Raw genomic sequence first — 17446 nt, forward strand, 5'->3', positions numbered from 1 at the left:
TGCTGCCAACTGGGCCTGACAGCTGCCTGGAGGGAGAAGTGAGGTCTCTGGAAGTGCTTAGTCCTGCTCTGGCCCATGGCAACGTGAGGACCAAGAGGGGATGGCAGTGGCGAGTTGGTGGCGGCTGCCCAGCTGGTGGCAGGGCCTTGAGGAGGAGGTGGTTCATGAGGCAGCTCACTTTGTCATGGGACTGCAGGAGCCACAGAGAAAGTACTGCCAGGCTTGAGGGAGGAGAGTGTAGTTTTCTTTGTAGAAGTTATTGGGAGATTGAAACCACACAAGTCCCTGGAAACAGAATTCCTCCCACTCCCCCACCACCTCGCCAAAATAAACACCCTGCTCCCTCTCCTTTCCAGTCTCCATCCAAGCAGGTCTGACTTGCTGAGTGATCTTTCCAGTGCTTCTCAGGGGTCCAATCAGGAGCATAATAACCACCCCACGTCCCCTTGGTGTGTGTGTGTCATGAACATCTGTACCAGCTGCTGTGCCTCTGCTTCTGCATGGTGCCCACTCCTCTGGGTGCTGTGAGCATGAGGACAAGACCAGGACTGTCAACCTGTGGGTCCTTCTTCTACAGCTTTGGGTTAACACATATGTGGTGCCCACAGTCCAGCATTCAGGGGAGCTGCACTGTGGAGTCACTGGAGCCTCTTGTTAGATTCAGGTGACGTGGGTCAGAAGATTTGATGATAAAACTCATTATGGCCCAAGTGTGTATGAAAGAGACTCTGCCTTTTGTTCACAGGAGATAGTTGTCTCACTTTACAACAGACTTTCTCACTCAGAGACTCAGACGTCAGCGAAGAATCAGGATCTAGAGGTTCCCTGAGGGAAACTGTGACATGAAGAGGAAACCACACAGGAACCAGACCTCCAAATGCACTTGCTGCTGTGATGGGCCTTGTGTTCAGGGACCTTGAGAGCTCCCTGGTGGTCAGAGATCTTCCTGCAGGGAAGTTTGTGTCTGGGCTCACACTGACTTCCCCTCACTGTGTCTCTCACACAGTAATACATGGCCGTGTCCTCGGCTCTCAGGCTGCTCATTTGCAGATACAGCGAGTTCTTGGCGTTGTCTCTGGAGATGGTGAAGCGGCCCTTCAGAGACTCGGAGTAGTATATGGGATTACCATCACCATAACTAGTGTATGCGATCCACTCCAGCCCCTTCCCTGGAGCCTGGGGGACCCAGTTCATGTGATAGTCGCTGAAGGTGAATCCAGAGGCTGCACAAGAGAGTCTCAGAGACCCCCCCAGGCTGCACCAAGCCTCCCCCAGACTCCATCAGCTGCACCTCATACTGGACACCTGTAAACACAGAGACACAAGGTGAACTGAGAATCACTTGGAAGCACCAACAGGCACAGGCACAGGTCTCAGCACTCCCCTCTCCTGAGAATGACCTTGAGAAATGATCAGGAGGAAAACCCAGCTTGGCACCAAGTCCATGGTGGAGCCACTGGGGTCCTGTCTCAGGTGCTTGGGTTCTGGGTGTCTCCCCAACAGGCCAGTTAAGGGACCCCTTTATGAGCAGGAGGAGAGCACCATTTGCATGGAGTCTGCATATAAGGGTGCAGCTGGGACCCTGGGCTGCATGCCTGACCTTGTCATCCTAGGGGCAACCCCACATGGGAAAGGACTCAAGGATGCTGGCCACAAGGGGTCCTGTCCTGACCCCCCTCCCTCCCTCCTTTCCTGAGACCCGTCACCCTGACTCCATTCCTTTGGGGGCAGCTTCCAGGATTGGGAGTCCTCCTTCCTGGGGTTTTGATGAGGACCCAGGGGTGCTCCCCCAGAGGTTCGTGGATGGGGCTTCCTCTCACTCTCCTTCACCCGCTGTGGGCCATGCTGCCTTTCTGGGGTTTGGGAATAAGAATGTGCATTGGGTGATGCTTTTATTTTGAGACTAAAAGATTCTCTCTGTTATTTTCTACAATCAGATCCTCCACAAAACTTGAACCTCTACATGTGAGGAGGCAGGAGAGGCTGGGCTGGACGCTGTGGCCGCAGCCTCCGTCTCAAACCTGCTTCCACTCTCACAAGCACACAGCTGCCTCCCGAAAGCACACATTTCACTCAACCTCCCTGCTGTTCGTGTGCTAAAGTCCTGTTTCCCAGCCTCTCAAAACGAGAGAATTTCCATAATTTAAAAATGGATCCCATTTGGGTGGTGGGGCTGTCTGGCTGTCTGGGGTCAATGGGCGAAAAAGGAGAACATATGTGATACTTTCAACAATAAAAAATTATTAGATATAAATAAATAAATAAGTAAATAAAATGCAGTCCTAGCCCTGGCCGGTTTTGCTCAGTCGATAGAGCATACCCCTGGGAACCAAAGGGTCTAGGGTTCGATTCTGGTTAAGGGCATGTACCTGGGTTGTAGGCTCCTCCCTGACCCTCTCCGTGGTCAGTGCTTGTGCAGGAGGCACTCAATTGATGTGTTTCTCTCACATCAATGGTTCTCTCGTTCCCTCCCTCCCTTCCATTGTCTCCCTGAAAAGCAATGGAAAAATATCCTTGGGTGAGGATGAAAAAAGATATAAAAAGGAATACGTTGGCTCTTGGAAGCAAAATCCAGGGTAGAGAGTTAAGGCACCCAGTCATCCTCGGGTGCAGGTAAGCACCTCCCTTCTCAGAGGAGAGCGGCCACTTTTGTCCATCCTCCCACAGCCCCAGGTGAGGACAGACGGACACAGGAATCTGGGACTGTGGTCACTTGTTCCTCTGGGAAGGCGACTACCACCACTTGGAAAGTGCAATCACATTGGGGAGGGTGTGGGCATGTGCAGGTAAAATATCATAAAGCCTTACTTCTCTCTTCCTTTTTTATTTATTTTTATTTTTATTTTTTTAATATTTGATTGAATTTTTACAGAGAGGAAGGGAGAGGGATAGAGTTAGAAACATCGATCAGCTGCCTCCTGCACACTCCCTATTGGATATGTGCTTGCAACCAAGGTACATGCCCTTGACCAGAATCAAACCTGGGACCCTTGAGTCCACAGTCTGACGCTCTATCTACTGAGCCAAACCAGTTAGGGCTCTCTTCCTTTTTTAAAATGTGGTTTTTAAAATTGATTTTAGAGAGAGAGGAGGGGAGAGGGATAGAGAGGTAGAAACATCTAGAGAGACAAACGTGAATGGGCTGCCTCCTGCTCTTAGTCTAAAGTCATTCTGTTATGTCTGCCTGGTTGGTTTCTGTGGTTGGGCTGCTCAGACTGCCAGGTCAGCCCTGCCTACAATCCACCTGCCTTTGTGTCCCATGGACCCTGCCCGCAACCGAGACATGTGCCCTGAGCAGAAATCATCCTGTGACATTGTGGTTCCTGGGTGGATGCTGAACCTCTGAGTCACACCCCAGTTTCCTTCCCTCTCTGAGTAGCATGTACTTGAGTTAGGGTTTGCTCACTTGCTGCAGGTCTCTGACTGTGTTTGAGAGCCTGACTGATGCCAGTTCTGATAGTGTCGGTTTGTTTTTTGATGTTTTTGGGGGAGGAACAGGAGTTTAGAGCTGCCTACACCACCTTTTGCTTCTGCCCCTTCTGCTCAGTGACTGCTTTTGAACAAACAGAGAATGAGAAGGGAGAAGAGCAACCTCCCAGTAATCTACCAACAACAGAGAAAACAGAGGGGGCAGCGCCCATCCCAGGCCAGCAGAGGCGGGAGGAGGGGCCCAGGCTGAGCAGTGACTCTGGTGTTTGTAAGGAGAGCCTGTGTTTCAGGATGACGAGCTTCCTGTTCCTGAAAGACCCCAGACACACGTCCAGAAGGGGTGGCTTTGAGAGGACTTAGCTTGAAGGGCAGGCAGACAGGGTAGGGTCCATGGGAAACAAAGGCAGGTGGAGGGTAGGCAGGGCAGACTGGGCAGTCTGAGCAGCCTACCCACAGGGACCAACCAGGCAGACATAACAGAATGTTTCTGGACTCATAGCGGGAGGCCTGGGAAACGAGGAAGTGCCTGGGACAGTAAGGTGAATGCACACAAGGGAACAGGGACTTGCAGGTCCCTTGTTGTGCAAGAACAATGAGGGGCCAATCAGGTGGGCACACGGGTGGACACGGAGCAGGATGGTGCCACATAAACACCCCGAGACCACAGGCTTCAGGGACAGCCAATTAGTGGGCCCCTCCCCATGCAGGGAGCCTGAATCTGATTGTAATAAATGTTCCACGCTTTTGCTTAAATCTCTGGTCCCTGATTTCATTCTTAGACTTGGTGACCCTCAATCCCAGGAACAGAAAAAGGTGGGCTTGCTGTTCTGGTTATCAAGATTGGGTAAATCAACTCTGAAAAACATTGTCCACAGGCTTAGAGGTTCTCATGTCAACACTTCAAAGTGGTTCATTTATGCTGTGGATTTTATGCCAATTCAACCAGCAGGGGAACCTGCCAGAGTGTCACAAGGGGAGCCGGCACAGCTGGGGAAGCCTCCTTTCTTTCCTTCTCCTTTTTTATACACTTTCCTTGACTCCAGAGAGGAGGCAAGTAGAGTGATAGGATCATCAATGATGAGAATCATGGATTGGCTGCCTCCTGCCCTGGCTTCTCTGGGGATGGAGACTGCAACCCGGGCATGTGCCCTGACCAAGGAATCGAACTGTGACCTCCTGGTTCATAGGTCGATGCTCAAACTCCCAGTTATGCCTGCTGGGCTGGAAAAAGACGGGGCACTTACGTCCATGACAACCAACAGCAAACTTGTCTCATCTTCAACACCTGTGAACTCATTTGAACTCATCCCGTCCAGGTAGCAGGTTTTTAACGATTGTGTGCACTTCCCTCTCCACACGGAGAAGAAACGTGTAAGAACGTATGTTGCACATGAAGAAAAGATAACATGTTGATGTCAGAAATGTCCAAACATGTAAAGAAAGTTTTATGAGATTTTATTGGAGTCAAACATATGAGAAATGTTGGGGACCAAGACCTCAAATGATCTAGAGAATAACTGTTTGCAGCATCGTTTGTGCATTTGAAGTTAAGGAGGGAAGGTGAGGAGTGACATGGAGGTGGGAGAGAACAAGGCGGGGACTGGGTGCCAGGACAGTGAACTGGAGGTGCTCTCCTGACGGTGGTCATGCTGATGTGAAAAGTGTGTCAACCCAGATGCACAGGAACAATGGCCGGATTTGCTTATGGCAAAAATGAATGAGGCAACCTTTTAGAGCTAGGGTTCAGGATCTGAAGAAGGGGCTGACCCACAAATGAAAACACTGGACAAGAAATATGAATTTAGAAGGCATTGTGGGCTAGGGCTGTCTCTTTTGTGAAGAGCACACAGATACTCTGGCTGCTCCACTTTTTATTCAGCTTTAGATACATATCTTGTCCTCAGTAAAGTATGGGAAATAGGTAGCAGACAGACCGTCTCAAAGGTAAGTAAAGATCAGTAAGTTCCAGTAAACATTTACTTGAGGCTATCAGGTCAGGAAATTGCTTTGAGCCACCACTATCTCAGCACAGCTCCGCTAAGTCCAAGGTCCGTCGGCCTTTCATGTTCCTTGGTGCACTCTTATGACAGTATTGGGAAAGTGGTGGCTTCCTGCAACTCCCACATTTGCTTCTCTTAATAAATCTTGAAAAGTGTGTGTTATCTGTAGGACTTGAGTCCCTTTAAGACTCTTTATTCCATATCTACAGATTAGAAAAAACATATAAACATAAGAATGAGACAGACAATGGTGGTTATGCTAAGAGTCAAATGTAGGGAGATACAGTGAAAGGGCTGGAGTTCTTTCATATCCTTTTAAATTGCTGCCAGGCAGCTAAGGAACTAGTTGGAAGTAGGCTCCTTTCTGGTCCATCAGTTGTTTTTGGGTCCCCTTCCCAATCTCTGTCCCCTGTGACATGACAGCAAGGATATTGAGTTCTGGATAGTGGACTAATGATGGGCAATGACAATGCAGCTCCGACCTTCTCTGGGTTTGTCCAGGGCAGCCTGCACCATCGCACAACTGATGAATGCCAGCCTGGCAAGGCTTCTTCACCATCCCCCAGGTCATCTCTGGACTGTTTCTCCTCTGTCTCATTCTCCCCTCACTCCTTATCTTCAGCGTGTTGCTTGGGGCTACTGATATCTGTGTCTGGAGTAGACGATTGTCTGCAGCCACAGGTACAGGGTGAGGCTCTAGGTGCAAGGTCCTCATTAGTCTGGTAAGTTCCTCTCTCAGATCCATATTTCAGTATCATATTCCTTGCAGGAATTCACACCCGCTTGGAGGAGTTTTCTGGAAATACACCAGCATATCTTCAACCAAAGGTTAACAAGGGCTCGGGACCCTTTCTTAAACCAGACTCAGGATCCTTCCATTTAACCAGACCACTTTCCTTTGGCTTATTCTGACATCAGTGTAATTCCATGGGTGTCTTGCCATCAGCGTTACAAATGAAAAAATTTAAAGTAATTAAGGCCTGGTGTAGTTTACTTACAGAAGATTTCACACTATTCCCCCTTTTTCTTTTTCAAGTTGGGATTTTAGCTGCTGATGTTGGAATTCTATAATTGCCTGTCCTTGGGAATTGTATAGTATTCCTGTAATGTGCTGAAATTTCCACTTTTTACAAAATTGCTGGAAATGACATCTTGTGTATGCATGTCCTTTATCAGTTTTAATAATTTTTGGAATTGCCATTATGGCAAAAGCAGCTAGGCAATGATTAATACCTGTTTCACCATTTCCCCTGTAGATGCAGTAGTCCATAGGACCTTTGAAAAAGTGTCTACAGAGACATGCAATGCCCCCCAAGGTGTCCACAAGGAGTATAGTGTGTTATATCCATTTGCCAGATATGGTTCCTTATCAAGCATTGAAGGTTAATTCCTGTGTTAGGCCCTTGAGTCAGATGTAACATGCAAGTTGGACATTTCTTGATAATCTGTTTTTCCTGCTGTTGAGTGATTGAGAATTGTTTAGACAACATTTTGGCATGTTGATGTAAAAGCTGATGAGATTCTGTAGCCTGTTTTAAGAAAGCAACCAATTGATTAGCATATACATTTCCTTTTGTTAAAGGACAAGTTAATGTGCTGTGAGCCCTGATATCCTATCTAATGAAAGACAAAAAGGGTAATTGACCATACCTTCACTATGCTTCCCATTGGCTAATCAGGGTGATATGCAAATTAACCGCCAACCAAGATGGCGGCTGGCAGCCATGCAGCTGAAGCAAGCAGGAGGCTTGCTTGCTCCAGTGATGGAGGAAGCCAAGGTTCCTCGCCTGCTGCTGCCCGGCTCTGAGCTCCGAAAGCAATAGCTCCTAAAGCAACAAAGTTTCAATTATAGAAGGTAAATAAATCCCAGAATAAAAGAAAACAGATTAAAAGGAGAGGCTGGGAGCTTCAGTCGCTGGCCAGCCTGAAAACGGCCCTCAGCCTTTCACTCAGACTGGCCAGGAACCCCATTGGGGACCCCCATCCTGAAGGGGGTGTGACCAGCTGCAAAAAGCCATCAGCCCCTCACCCAGGCTGGCCAGGCACCCATGCGGACCCCCACCCTGATCCAGGACACTCTTCAGGGCAAACCAGCCAGCCCCTACCCATGCACCAGCCTCTATCCTATATAGTAAAAAGGTAATATGCAAACTGACCCTAACAGCAGAAAGACTGGGAATGACTGGTCACTATGACACACACTGACTACCAGGGGGCAGACGCTCAATCCAGGAGCTGGCCTCTGGTAGTCAGTGCACTCCCACATGGGGGAGTTCTGCTCAGCCACAAGCCAGGCTGCCTGCTGCCAGTACAGCGGTGGTGGTGGGAGCCTCTCCTGCCTCCTCAGCAGTGCTAAGGATGTCTGACTGCAGCTTAGGTCTGCTCCCCGCTGGCAAGTGGACATCCCCCGAGGGCTGCCGGGCTGCCAGAGGGATGTCTGATTGTCAGCTTAGGCCCAATCCCCCGGGCCGGTGGTCACCCCCACCCAGCAGGTGGTCATCCCCCAAGGGGTCCCAGACTGCGAGAGGGCACAGGCCAGGCTGAGGGACCCCCCCCCCAAGTGCACAAGTTTTTGTGCACTGGGCCTCTAGTGAGTAATATAAAATGGGTATTGTCTTTGCTGTACAATTTGCTGTACCTGTTTAAATAGTATAAATAGACTTTGGTAACTGAGCTATTTTAATAGAGCAGTTTCAATTCTATTTACCAGGCCAGCAGCATAGGCAGAATCAGAAGTCATATTAAGGAGAAACCAAGATGGCGGCATAGGTTAACGCCGGAGTTTGCTGCTTTGAACAACTACTTCAAAAGTGAAACTAAAACACGGAACGGACATCACCCAGAAACACAGGAACGCTGGCTGAGTGGAAGTCCTACAACTAGGAGGAAAGAGAAATGCATACGGACACTCAGAGGAGGCGCAGTGCTGAAGTCAAATTCTGAGGTGCGGAGTGCGTGGAGCGGGCTGGCGGCGGAGGGCGCGGTTGTTGTTTTCAATCGGGAGGGAGTCGCAGACTCTGAGCACCAGATCTGGGCGAGTCTTTAGGGACCCAGGCTCAAACGGGAGAAGTGGACTGTCTGGCTTCGGTCAGAGCGAGTGCAGCTTTCTCTCCCAGCTTTGCAGCGGGTGCTGGGACTCAGAGAGGCAGAGCCCCTGGGGACAGGACTGAGAGCCGCCATAACTGCTCTATCCGGCCCACCCTGTTGATCCTGTGCGACCCGCCCCGCCCAAGCCCTGCACAGAGGCATTTGCCGGATAGCCTCAGGCAAAGGCTAGATTAGCACCTCCCTAGAGGACAGAAGTTCTCTCACTGCTGACACAGCTGATTCTCATAGCCACTTGGCCTGGAGGTCAAACCCTCCCTGGAATTAGCTACAACAATCAAGATTTATCTATAAGACTCCAAACAAAGACCACTAGGGGGTGCACCAAGGAAGCATAACAAAATGCGGAGACAAAGAAACAGGACAAAATTGTCAATGGAAGAAATAGAGTTCAGAACCACACTTTTAAGGTCTCTCAAGAACTGTTTAGAAGCTGCCGATAAACTTAATGAGATCTACACGAAAACTAATAAGACCCTCGATCTTATATTGGGGAACCAACTAGAAATTAAGCACACACGGACTGAAATAAAGAATATTATACAGACGCCCGACAGCAGACCAGAGGAGCGCAAGAATCAAGTCAATGATTTGAAATGCGAGGAAGCAAAAAACATCCAACCGGAAAAGCAAAATGAAAAAAGAATCCAAAAATGCGAGGATAGTGTAAGGAGCCTCTGGGACAGCTTCAAGCGTACCAACATCAGAATTATAGGGGTGCCAGAAGATGAGAGAGAGCAAGATATTGAAAACCTATTTGAAGAAATAATGACAGAAAACTTCCCCCACCTGGTGAAAGAAATGGACTTACAGGTCCAAGAAGCGCGGAGAACCCCAAACAAAAGGAATCCAAAGAGGACCACACCAAGACACATCATCATTAAAATGCCAAGAGCAAAAGATAAAGAGAGAATCTTAAAAACAGCAAGAGAAAGAAACTCAGTTACCTACAAGGGAATACCCATACGACTGTCAGCTGATTTCTCAACAGAAACTTTGCAGGCCAGAAGGGAGTGGCAAGAAATATTCAAAGTGATGAATACCAAGAACCTACAACCAAGATTACTTTATCCAGCAAAGCTATCATTCAGAATTGAAGGTCAGATAAAGAGCTTCACAGATAAGGAAAAGCTAAAGGAGTTCATCACCACCAAACCAGGATTATATGAAATGCTGAAAGGTATCCTTTAAGAAGAGGAAGAGGAAGAAAAAGGTAAAGATACACATTATGAACAACAAATATGCATCTATCAACAAGTGAATCTAAGAATCAAGTGAATTAATAATCTGATGAACAGAATGAACTGTTGATTATAATAGAATCAGGGACATAGAAAGGGAATGGACTGACTATTCTTGGGGGGGAAAGGGGTGTGGGAGATGTGGGAAGAGACTGGACAAAAATCGTGCACCTATGGATGAGGACAGTGGGTGGGGAGTGAGGGCGGAGGGTGGGGCGGGAACTGGGAGGAGGGGAGTTATGGGGGGGAAAAAAAAGGAACAAATGTAATAATCTGAACAATAAAGATTTAATAAAATAAAAAATAAAAAAAAAGAAGTCATATTAAGAGGCTCTTGGAAATCCTGCAATGCAGCCTTGATAGCTTCTAATTAAATTCTTTGGACAGAAGTATGACCGGTCTGGATGACTTGTTTTGAATTCATTGTATGTTTTACCATTAGATGAACCAGCAGAAAAAAACAGTTAATGCTCCAGGAATAGCTTTATGCTTAGTATTTTTTGGTATAATAATAGGGGTGTAATATAAAAATTGTAGTAATTTGTTTTTTAGTAGGTGACAACTAAGTTCCCTTGAATATGCACTTAGTCTAATTTGCCAATTCAAATCAGTCTGAAATAACATTTCTAATTGCTTCCCAGTGAGGGGAAGGTAGATGAATTGGGGTTCTTCTCCTCTAAGCTGCCTGCAGCACTTTCTGAGTTGAGATATTTAATTGAGGAATGAGCATTCTATATGTAACCACAGTTTTACATGATTGATGCCATAGGTGGATCCACTCAATAATAGTAGGAGAGTTTTAATTTCGAAGATGACTCCAGTGGGACTATTTGCAGTAGGATTAATCTGTCCCAATAAAGGAAATTCAGGCTGTACTCCTACTACTTGGGCTGAGGAGATTCCCTGCTCAATTATTTGCAACTCTTTCCTAGCTTCATCTGTTAATGTTCGGGGTGAGGAAAGATTAGAGTCATCCCTAAGTATATTAAATAAATTTGTCATTTCTCCCATAGAGATTTTCAGATAAGGTCTTAAGCAGTTAATGTCCCCAAATAATTTTTGAAAGTCATTTAAGGTTTTAAGGCAATCTTTTCATATTTTCACATTTTGAGGCCTAATATATTGGTTTTCATTATGGTTCCGAGATATTTGAAAGGCGTTTCTTTCTATACCTTTTCTGGAGCAATCCTTAAGCCCCTTTTAGAGAGTTCCTTTTCCAATTGGGAAAATATTGCTAAAGTCTGCTCTTCCCGTGGACTAGCTAAGAGCAAATCATCCATGTAATGGATAATATAATATTGGGAATATTTGTCCCTTAAAGCTGAATAGCTTGAGCTACATATTTTTGAGATAAGGTGGGCTATTGGCCATTCCTTGAGGCAAAATTTTCCATTGATATCTTTTCATAGGCTCTATATTATTAATAGATTGCACTGAAAAGGCAAATCTCTGATTATCTTGAAGTGCCAAGGAAATGGTGAAAGAACAATCCTTAAGATCTACTACTAGAAGAGACCAATCTAGAGAAATTTGTGAGGGCGCTGGGAGTCCAGGCTGTAAAGCTCCCATGGTATGCATAGTAGCGTTAACCACTCCAAGATCATGCAACAATCGCCACTTTCCTGTCACCTTCTTAGTTATTGTAAATATGGGCCTATTCCAAGGACTATTGGGAGACGACTTGTTCCTGTAGTAATTCATGAACATGACCCAATTTCTCCTTGGTTAATGGCCACTGATCCACCCATATAAGTCTATCATCTTTCTATTGTGGAGGATCAGCATGGGGGCGAGGAGACTGAGCAGTGACCATCCCTAAAAAGGCTGATATCCTAATCCTCATCTTCCTGGGTTTCCTTTGGCTTGAATGGGTGCTTTAGTTCCCTGATTATTTTCTCCTAAGCCTTGACCAGCTTGATATCCCATCTGAGTTATTAACTGCTGTCCCTTGCTGGTAATAACACAGCTTGCAAACCTTCATCCCAGTCCCATAAGTTCATTGCAATTCCAGAGACTATGTAGGGCTGAAACCATCCTGTCTGTCCTTCTTCGTCTTGCCACTTTAACACTGCAGCACTACATTGCGTATTATCAGGAACTCCAACTCCCGTAATAGAGCCCATAGCTTCTACCATGGACCAAGTTGGAGGCAGAATTCTTTACTAATAACACTAACATCTGTTCCAGTGTCTACTAAACCCTTAAACAGTTTTCCCTCTCTTCTTAAATTGATCATAGGATGGGTTTTGCTAATTTCCTGTATCCAATAGATATCTGAGCTTCCAAATTCTTGTGTTCCTCTTTTTCTATTTATAGCTTCAACCTGCTGAATAGAAGGTAGAAGTAGGAGCTGAGCAATTCTTTGTCCTGGAGTAATTTGCATAATATGTTTGCATTCTAGTGTTACTTTGATTTCTCCCTCATAGTCTGAATCTATGACTCCAGGCAAAACAGTTTGTCCTTTCAGAGTGTTTCCACTTCTTCCTAAGACTAATCCTAATGTTCCCAGAGGCACAGGCCCCAAAATTCCTGTAGGGACAGCTTGCTGTGTCATAAGGGGAGTCAGAGTGATGGCTACTGTGCTGTTGAGATCTAGGCCTGCGCTCCCTGGAGTGGACAGAAAAAGCTCTGCTCCCTGTTCTGGTTATTAAGTTTGGCTCAAATAAACTCTTAAAAAATATTCTCCAGGGGGTGAGCTGCAGCGAGGGGGAAGGCAGCAGGAGATGAGGCTTACTTCCAGGGGACAGTCTGTTCAGGCTCACGGTCATCACCCTCTCCTTGGTTATTACATGTGGCCTCAGTTTATTCCTTATCAGAGCCTTGAGCCCCTGAACCCCGTCACTCAGTATTTGGTGGACCATCATCACACCCTTCTGTGCAATGGGTGTGGATCGTGGCTGATTCACGTGGAGAGTCCTTGTGTGCCATGGTAAGTGCAAGTCTAAAGGCATCACAGATGGTCGGGCTCAGCTACTCTGGTTTCTGCAGACGTTCCCCTTTGGGAGAGCCTCCGTCTCCATCTTGATTGCTCACAGACCAAACTGCCAAAAACCAACTTAAAGAAGGTACCCAACCTTTCCCTGCACTGACATCACCTCACTCTTATCGGGGGATGGTGTGCTTACTCCACCTTTCTGTTTCCTGGAAAGTCACGACCCTCTAGTCTAGTTATTCATTATTTCATATTCTCTGCTTGGGTTTGAGTAGCTAATAGGAAAAGGATGTATCTTTCCATTCTGCACACCAAGCTACTTGGCTGGCAGGGAACTTCTAGCTACCTTCATGAAGGCCTTGACTGTGCTGGTGCTCTCTCCCTGTCATCTGGGTTAAGCCACGTACCGAATGTTCTTGTTGGTCTGCCTGTGCACCCACCCTTTCACTGAAAGTCCTTACCTATACCACCTCCATCTTAGCTTTTAGGGTTTGCTTTTTGGTAAGGTACAATCTGTTATAGTTAATCGATGGAAATCCAACTCAGATTTTTTAGAGGTATGGTCCTCTCCAAGGGAAACAATGACAGTAGTATTAATGGTATCAGGAACAAGATGGTGCATTATGGAATGAAACGGATTAACGAATAAAATGCTCTGAATTGTCCCCCCCCCCCCAAAAAAAAAAATATCCTCCACAGGCTTAGAGGTTCTCATGTCAATGACTTCAAAGTGGCACATTTTATGTTGCGGATTTTTTTGCCGATTCAACCAGCAGGGGAATTCTTTACAGGTGGGATATCAAGCTGTTCAACCTGTTCTACGATGGACCAAGTTGGAGGCAGAATTCTTTACTAATAACACTAACATCTTGCCGTGACCGGTTTGGCTCAGGGGATAGCATGTCAGCCTGAGGACTGGGGGGTCCCGGGTTCGATTCCGGTCAAGGGCATGTACCTTGGTTGTGGGCACATCCCCAGAGGGGGGCGTGCAGGAGGCAGCTGATCGATGTTTCTCTCTCATCATCAATGTTTCTAACTCTCTATTCTTCTTCCTTCCTCTCTGTAAAAAAAAATCAATAAAATATATATTTTTTAAAAAGCACAAAAAAACACTAACATCTGCTCCAGTGTCTACTAAACAGTTTGGTTTCAGCCCTACATAGTCTCTGGAATTGCAATCAACTTATGGGACCTGGATGTTTTAGAAGGTTTATAAGCGTGTGTTATTACCAGCAAGGGAGAGCAGTTAATAACTCAGATGGGATATCAAGCTGTTCAACCTGTTCTACCATGGAGCAAGTTGGAGGCAGAATTCTTTACTAATGGAAATTCTTTATCCCTGCCAGAGTGTCACAGGGGGAAACAGCACAGCTGGGAAAGCCTTTTCTTTCCTTCTCCTTATTGATATACTTTCATTGATTCCAGAGGGGAGGCAAATGGAGTGATGAGAACATCAATGATGAGAATCATTGATCAGCTGCCTCTTGCCCCCCAACCCCTGGGGAAAAAGACTGCAACCTAGGCATGTGCCCTGACCAAGGAATCAAACTGTGGCCTCCTGGTTCATAGGTCAACCTCCCAGTCACACCTGCTTGGCAGGAAAAAGACGGGACACTTACGTCCATGACAACCAACAGCAAACTTGTCTCATCTCCAGCACCTGTGAACTCATTTGAACTCATCCTGTACAGGTAGCAGGTTTTTAATAATTGTGTGTACTTCCCTCTCCACATGGGGAAGAAACGTGTATGAACGTATGTGGTAGATGCAGAAAAGACAACATGTTGATGTAAGAAATGTGGAAACATGTAGACAATGATTTATAAGATTTTATTGGAGCCAAAGTGACGACAACTATTGGGGAGCAAGACCTCAAATGCTCTGGAGAATAACCTTTTGCAGCTGCGTTTGTGCATTTGCAGTTAAGGAGGGAAGGTGAGGAGTGACATGGAGGTGGGAGAGAGCAAGGCGGAGACTGGGTGCCAGGATAGTGAACAGGAGGTGCTCTCCTGAGGGTGGTCATGCTGATGTCAGGTGTGTTAACCCAGATGCACAGGAACAATGGACGGGGTGCTTAAGGCAAAGATGGGCCTTTTAGTAAAGAAGTCATAGGCCTGGAGCGTGCCCACCCCCCAGGACTGCCCAGGTAGGATACGTGATGAGAGCCTCCTCTGAGGTTCCTGTCAGTCACTGATTTTTGTCAGATTTAGGACAGAGCCCCCTTTTTGTTCACATATACAATCCCTAAAACTAGACCTAGGACAGGGCTTTCTGTGAGCTCTATGGCTTAGCCCCGGAGCAAAACTAATTTAAGACGGAGCAGGACATGGTATCTTTGCTCAACTCTCCACCTGCTCCTGGTGCCAGCCTGTTCCTGGTCCTGAACGCCCCCTGGTGTCCAGGACGCTCCCTGCAGTCCAGCCCTGTTGTCTCCTCAGGGAGGTTATTGTCTGAGCTCACACTGACTTTCCCTCACTGTGTGTCTCGCACAGTAATACACGGCCGTGTCCTCCGTGGTCACAGACCTCAGTTGCAGGGAGAACTGGTTCTTGGATGTGTCTTTGGAGATGGAGGTTCGGCTGTTGATGGAGGGGCTGTAGTAAGTGCTACCCTCATAGCATATGCACCCCATCCATTCCAACCCCTTCCCTGGGGGCTGGCGGATCCAGTTCCAGCAGTAACCACTGGTTGTGATGGTGAATCCAGAGACAGTGCAGGTGAGGGAGAGGGTCTGCGAGGGCTTCACCACTCCTGGGCCCGACTCCTGCAGCTGCACCTGGGACAGGACACCTGGGACAGAGAGAACACAGTGAGTCCTGGGCTCAGATGCAGGATCCCCATCTCCTCACCTCTAAGCCCCAAGTCACTCACATCTGGGAGCTGACAGCAGGAAGAGGAAGAGCCACATGGGAGTCATGTCTTGCAGGTGAGATCCTGGTCCCCCAGAAAGTATTCTCCAGAGTGAGGAGGCCCTGCATTTAAGTGGACGCCAACTGTCTGTGTGTCTGGTGGCCGTGTTGGCATTTGCATATGGGAGGTGTCTGCACATACAAAGGGCAAGAGGTGAGGGAGGTCCTGGTCTCTGGAGCTTCTCCTAGAAGGAGGTGCTGACTGTGCCCTCAGAGAACCAGACCCTCCTTAGGGTCCTGGTCACCGTGCCCAGGGACCTCTCCTTCCACACCAGGGGCTATGCTGCAGGAGGGGGTCAGGAAAAAGGATGTGGCACAATCAGTGACTCCTTAGGGATAAAATCCCAGCCTCTCCTCCCATGAATATAGATATACTAGAGACCGGATGCAGGAAATTTGTGAAAGGAGCTCGGCCCCATTACCTCTGTGGCTGCATCTGGAAGTACGTCCAGAAGGACATCCAGTCTAGTTAGTATATTTGCTTTTATTGTTTTAGATGATATAGTTATATATATAGATATAGGTATAGATATAGATATAGATATAGATATGGTGATATACATAGATAGATCTTCTTTTCTTTATCCTCACCTAAGACTATGTTCATTAATTTATAGATAAAGATGTAGATGTAGATGTATTTGTAATTGTATATAAAGGTATAGATATAAATATTGTTTTCTTTATCCTCACCCAAGGATATATTCATTCATTTTTAGAGGGAAAGCAAAGCAGAGAGATAGAAGGAGAGAAACATTGATGTGAGAGGGAAATACTGATCAGTTGCCTCCCATATATAACTCTACTGCAAATCAAATCTGCAACATTTTTATGTATTTATTTATTTATTTTTAAAAAATTTAATTGCTTTCACAGAAGAAGGGAGAGAGAGATAGAAACATCAATGATGAGAGAGAATTATTGGTTGGCTGCCTCCTGCATGCCCCACTCTGGGGATGTTTCCCGTATCCCCGACATGTGCCCTGACTGGGAATTGCACCTTGACCTCCTGGTTCATACATTGACAATCAATCTGTTAGCCATGCTGGCATGGCTGTTCCTGTACATTTAGGATTCACGGAGCTCCCTCTGTACCTGGGCTCTGGTAAGCAGGGCGTTGGCAATATCATAGGTGACCAGGCCCCAGGCCTTCACTGACTGCTCTATGACCCCAGTGGCTACAGGCTTGTCCACCATGATGCTCTGCAGCTTGCAGGCCCCTGGGAGGTTCCCTCGGCACAGGTGTGAGCTGTAGGAGGTGCTCTGAGCTCAGGGCTCAGCTGTGTCTCCACCTGAAACAGGAGGGGCCGCCACGGACTGACATCACACATGGGCACTGCATGTGGGCTCAGAGGACGGCAGAGGGAGGGCCTGGCACAGGAGATGGCCATGAGGGGATGACATGGGGCTGCATTTAAGGCAAAACATACAAGTGGGGGAAGGAGAGGGCAGACACATCCACTCAGGACACCCTATGCAGGCCCCATGGGGTGAGAGTGTGGGCGGCAGGGGACAGAGGGTGAGGATGGGGTGGTGTCTGCGGAGCTGCAGGCACAGCAGAGGTGGGTGGGACATGTCTCCCTTCAGCAGGTTCTCAGGATGCAGGTGGTTCCCCAGGGGAAGCCGGTCTGGTGTTGGGACACGTCCCCTGGGACCAGGTTCTGAGACCCACGGGGAGTAGCACCCAGCAGGGAGTCCAGCCCCCATCTGGGGCACAGGGAGAGGTAGGCACTTCCAGGATCTCAGAGGGGCAGTGCCACAGGGTCTGACCCTACACCTCCATGTGCAGCCATGTCAGTGAGAGGCAAGCAGCTAACTGCCCCCAAAGGG

At 47.4% G+C, this 17446-nt stretch overlaps 1 pseudogene; it reads right to left on the reverse strand.

Annotated features, from left to right (window-relative positions):
• Positions 1–996: 996 nt before the first annotated feature.
• On the reverse strand, positions 997–1483 carry LOC132225742 (immunoglobulin heavy variable 3-48-like; annotated as a pseudogene).
• Positions 1484–17446: the final 15963 nt, after the last annotated feature.

The sequence above is a fragment of the Myotis daubentonii genome (genome assembly GCF_963259705.1).
Source record: "Myotis daubentonii chromosome 1 unlocalized genomic scaffold, mMyoDau2.1 SUPER_1_unloc_1, whole genome shotgun sequence".
Classification (NCBI taxonomy): Eukaryota; Metazoa; Chordata; class Mammalia; order Chiroptera; family Vespertilionidae; genus Myotis; species Myotis daubentonii.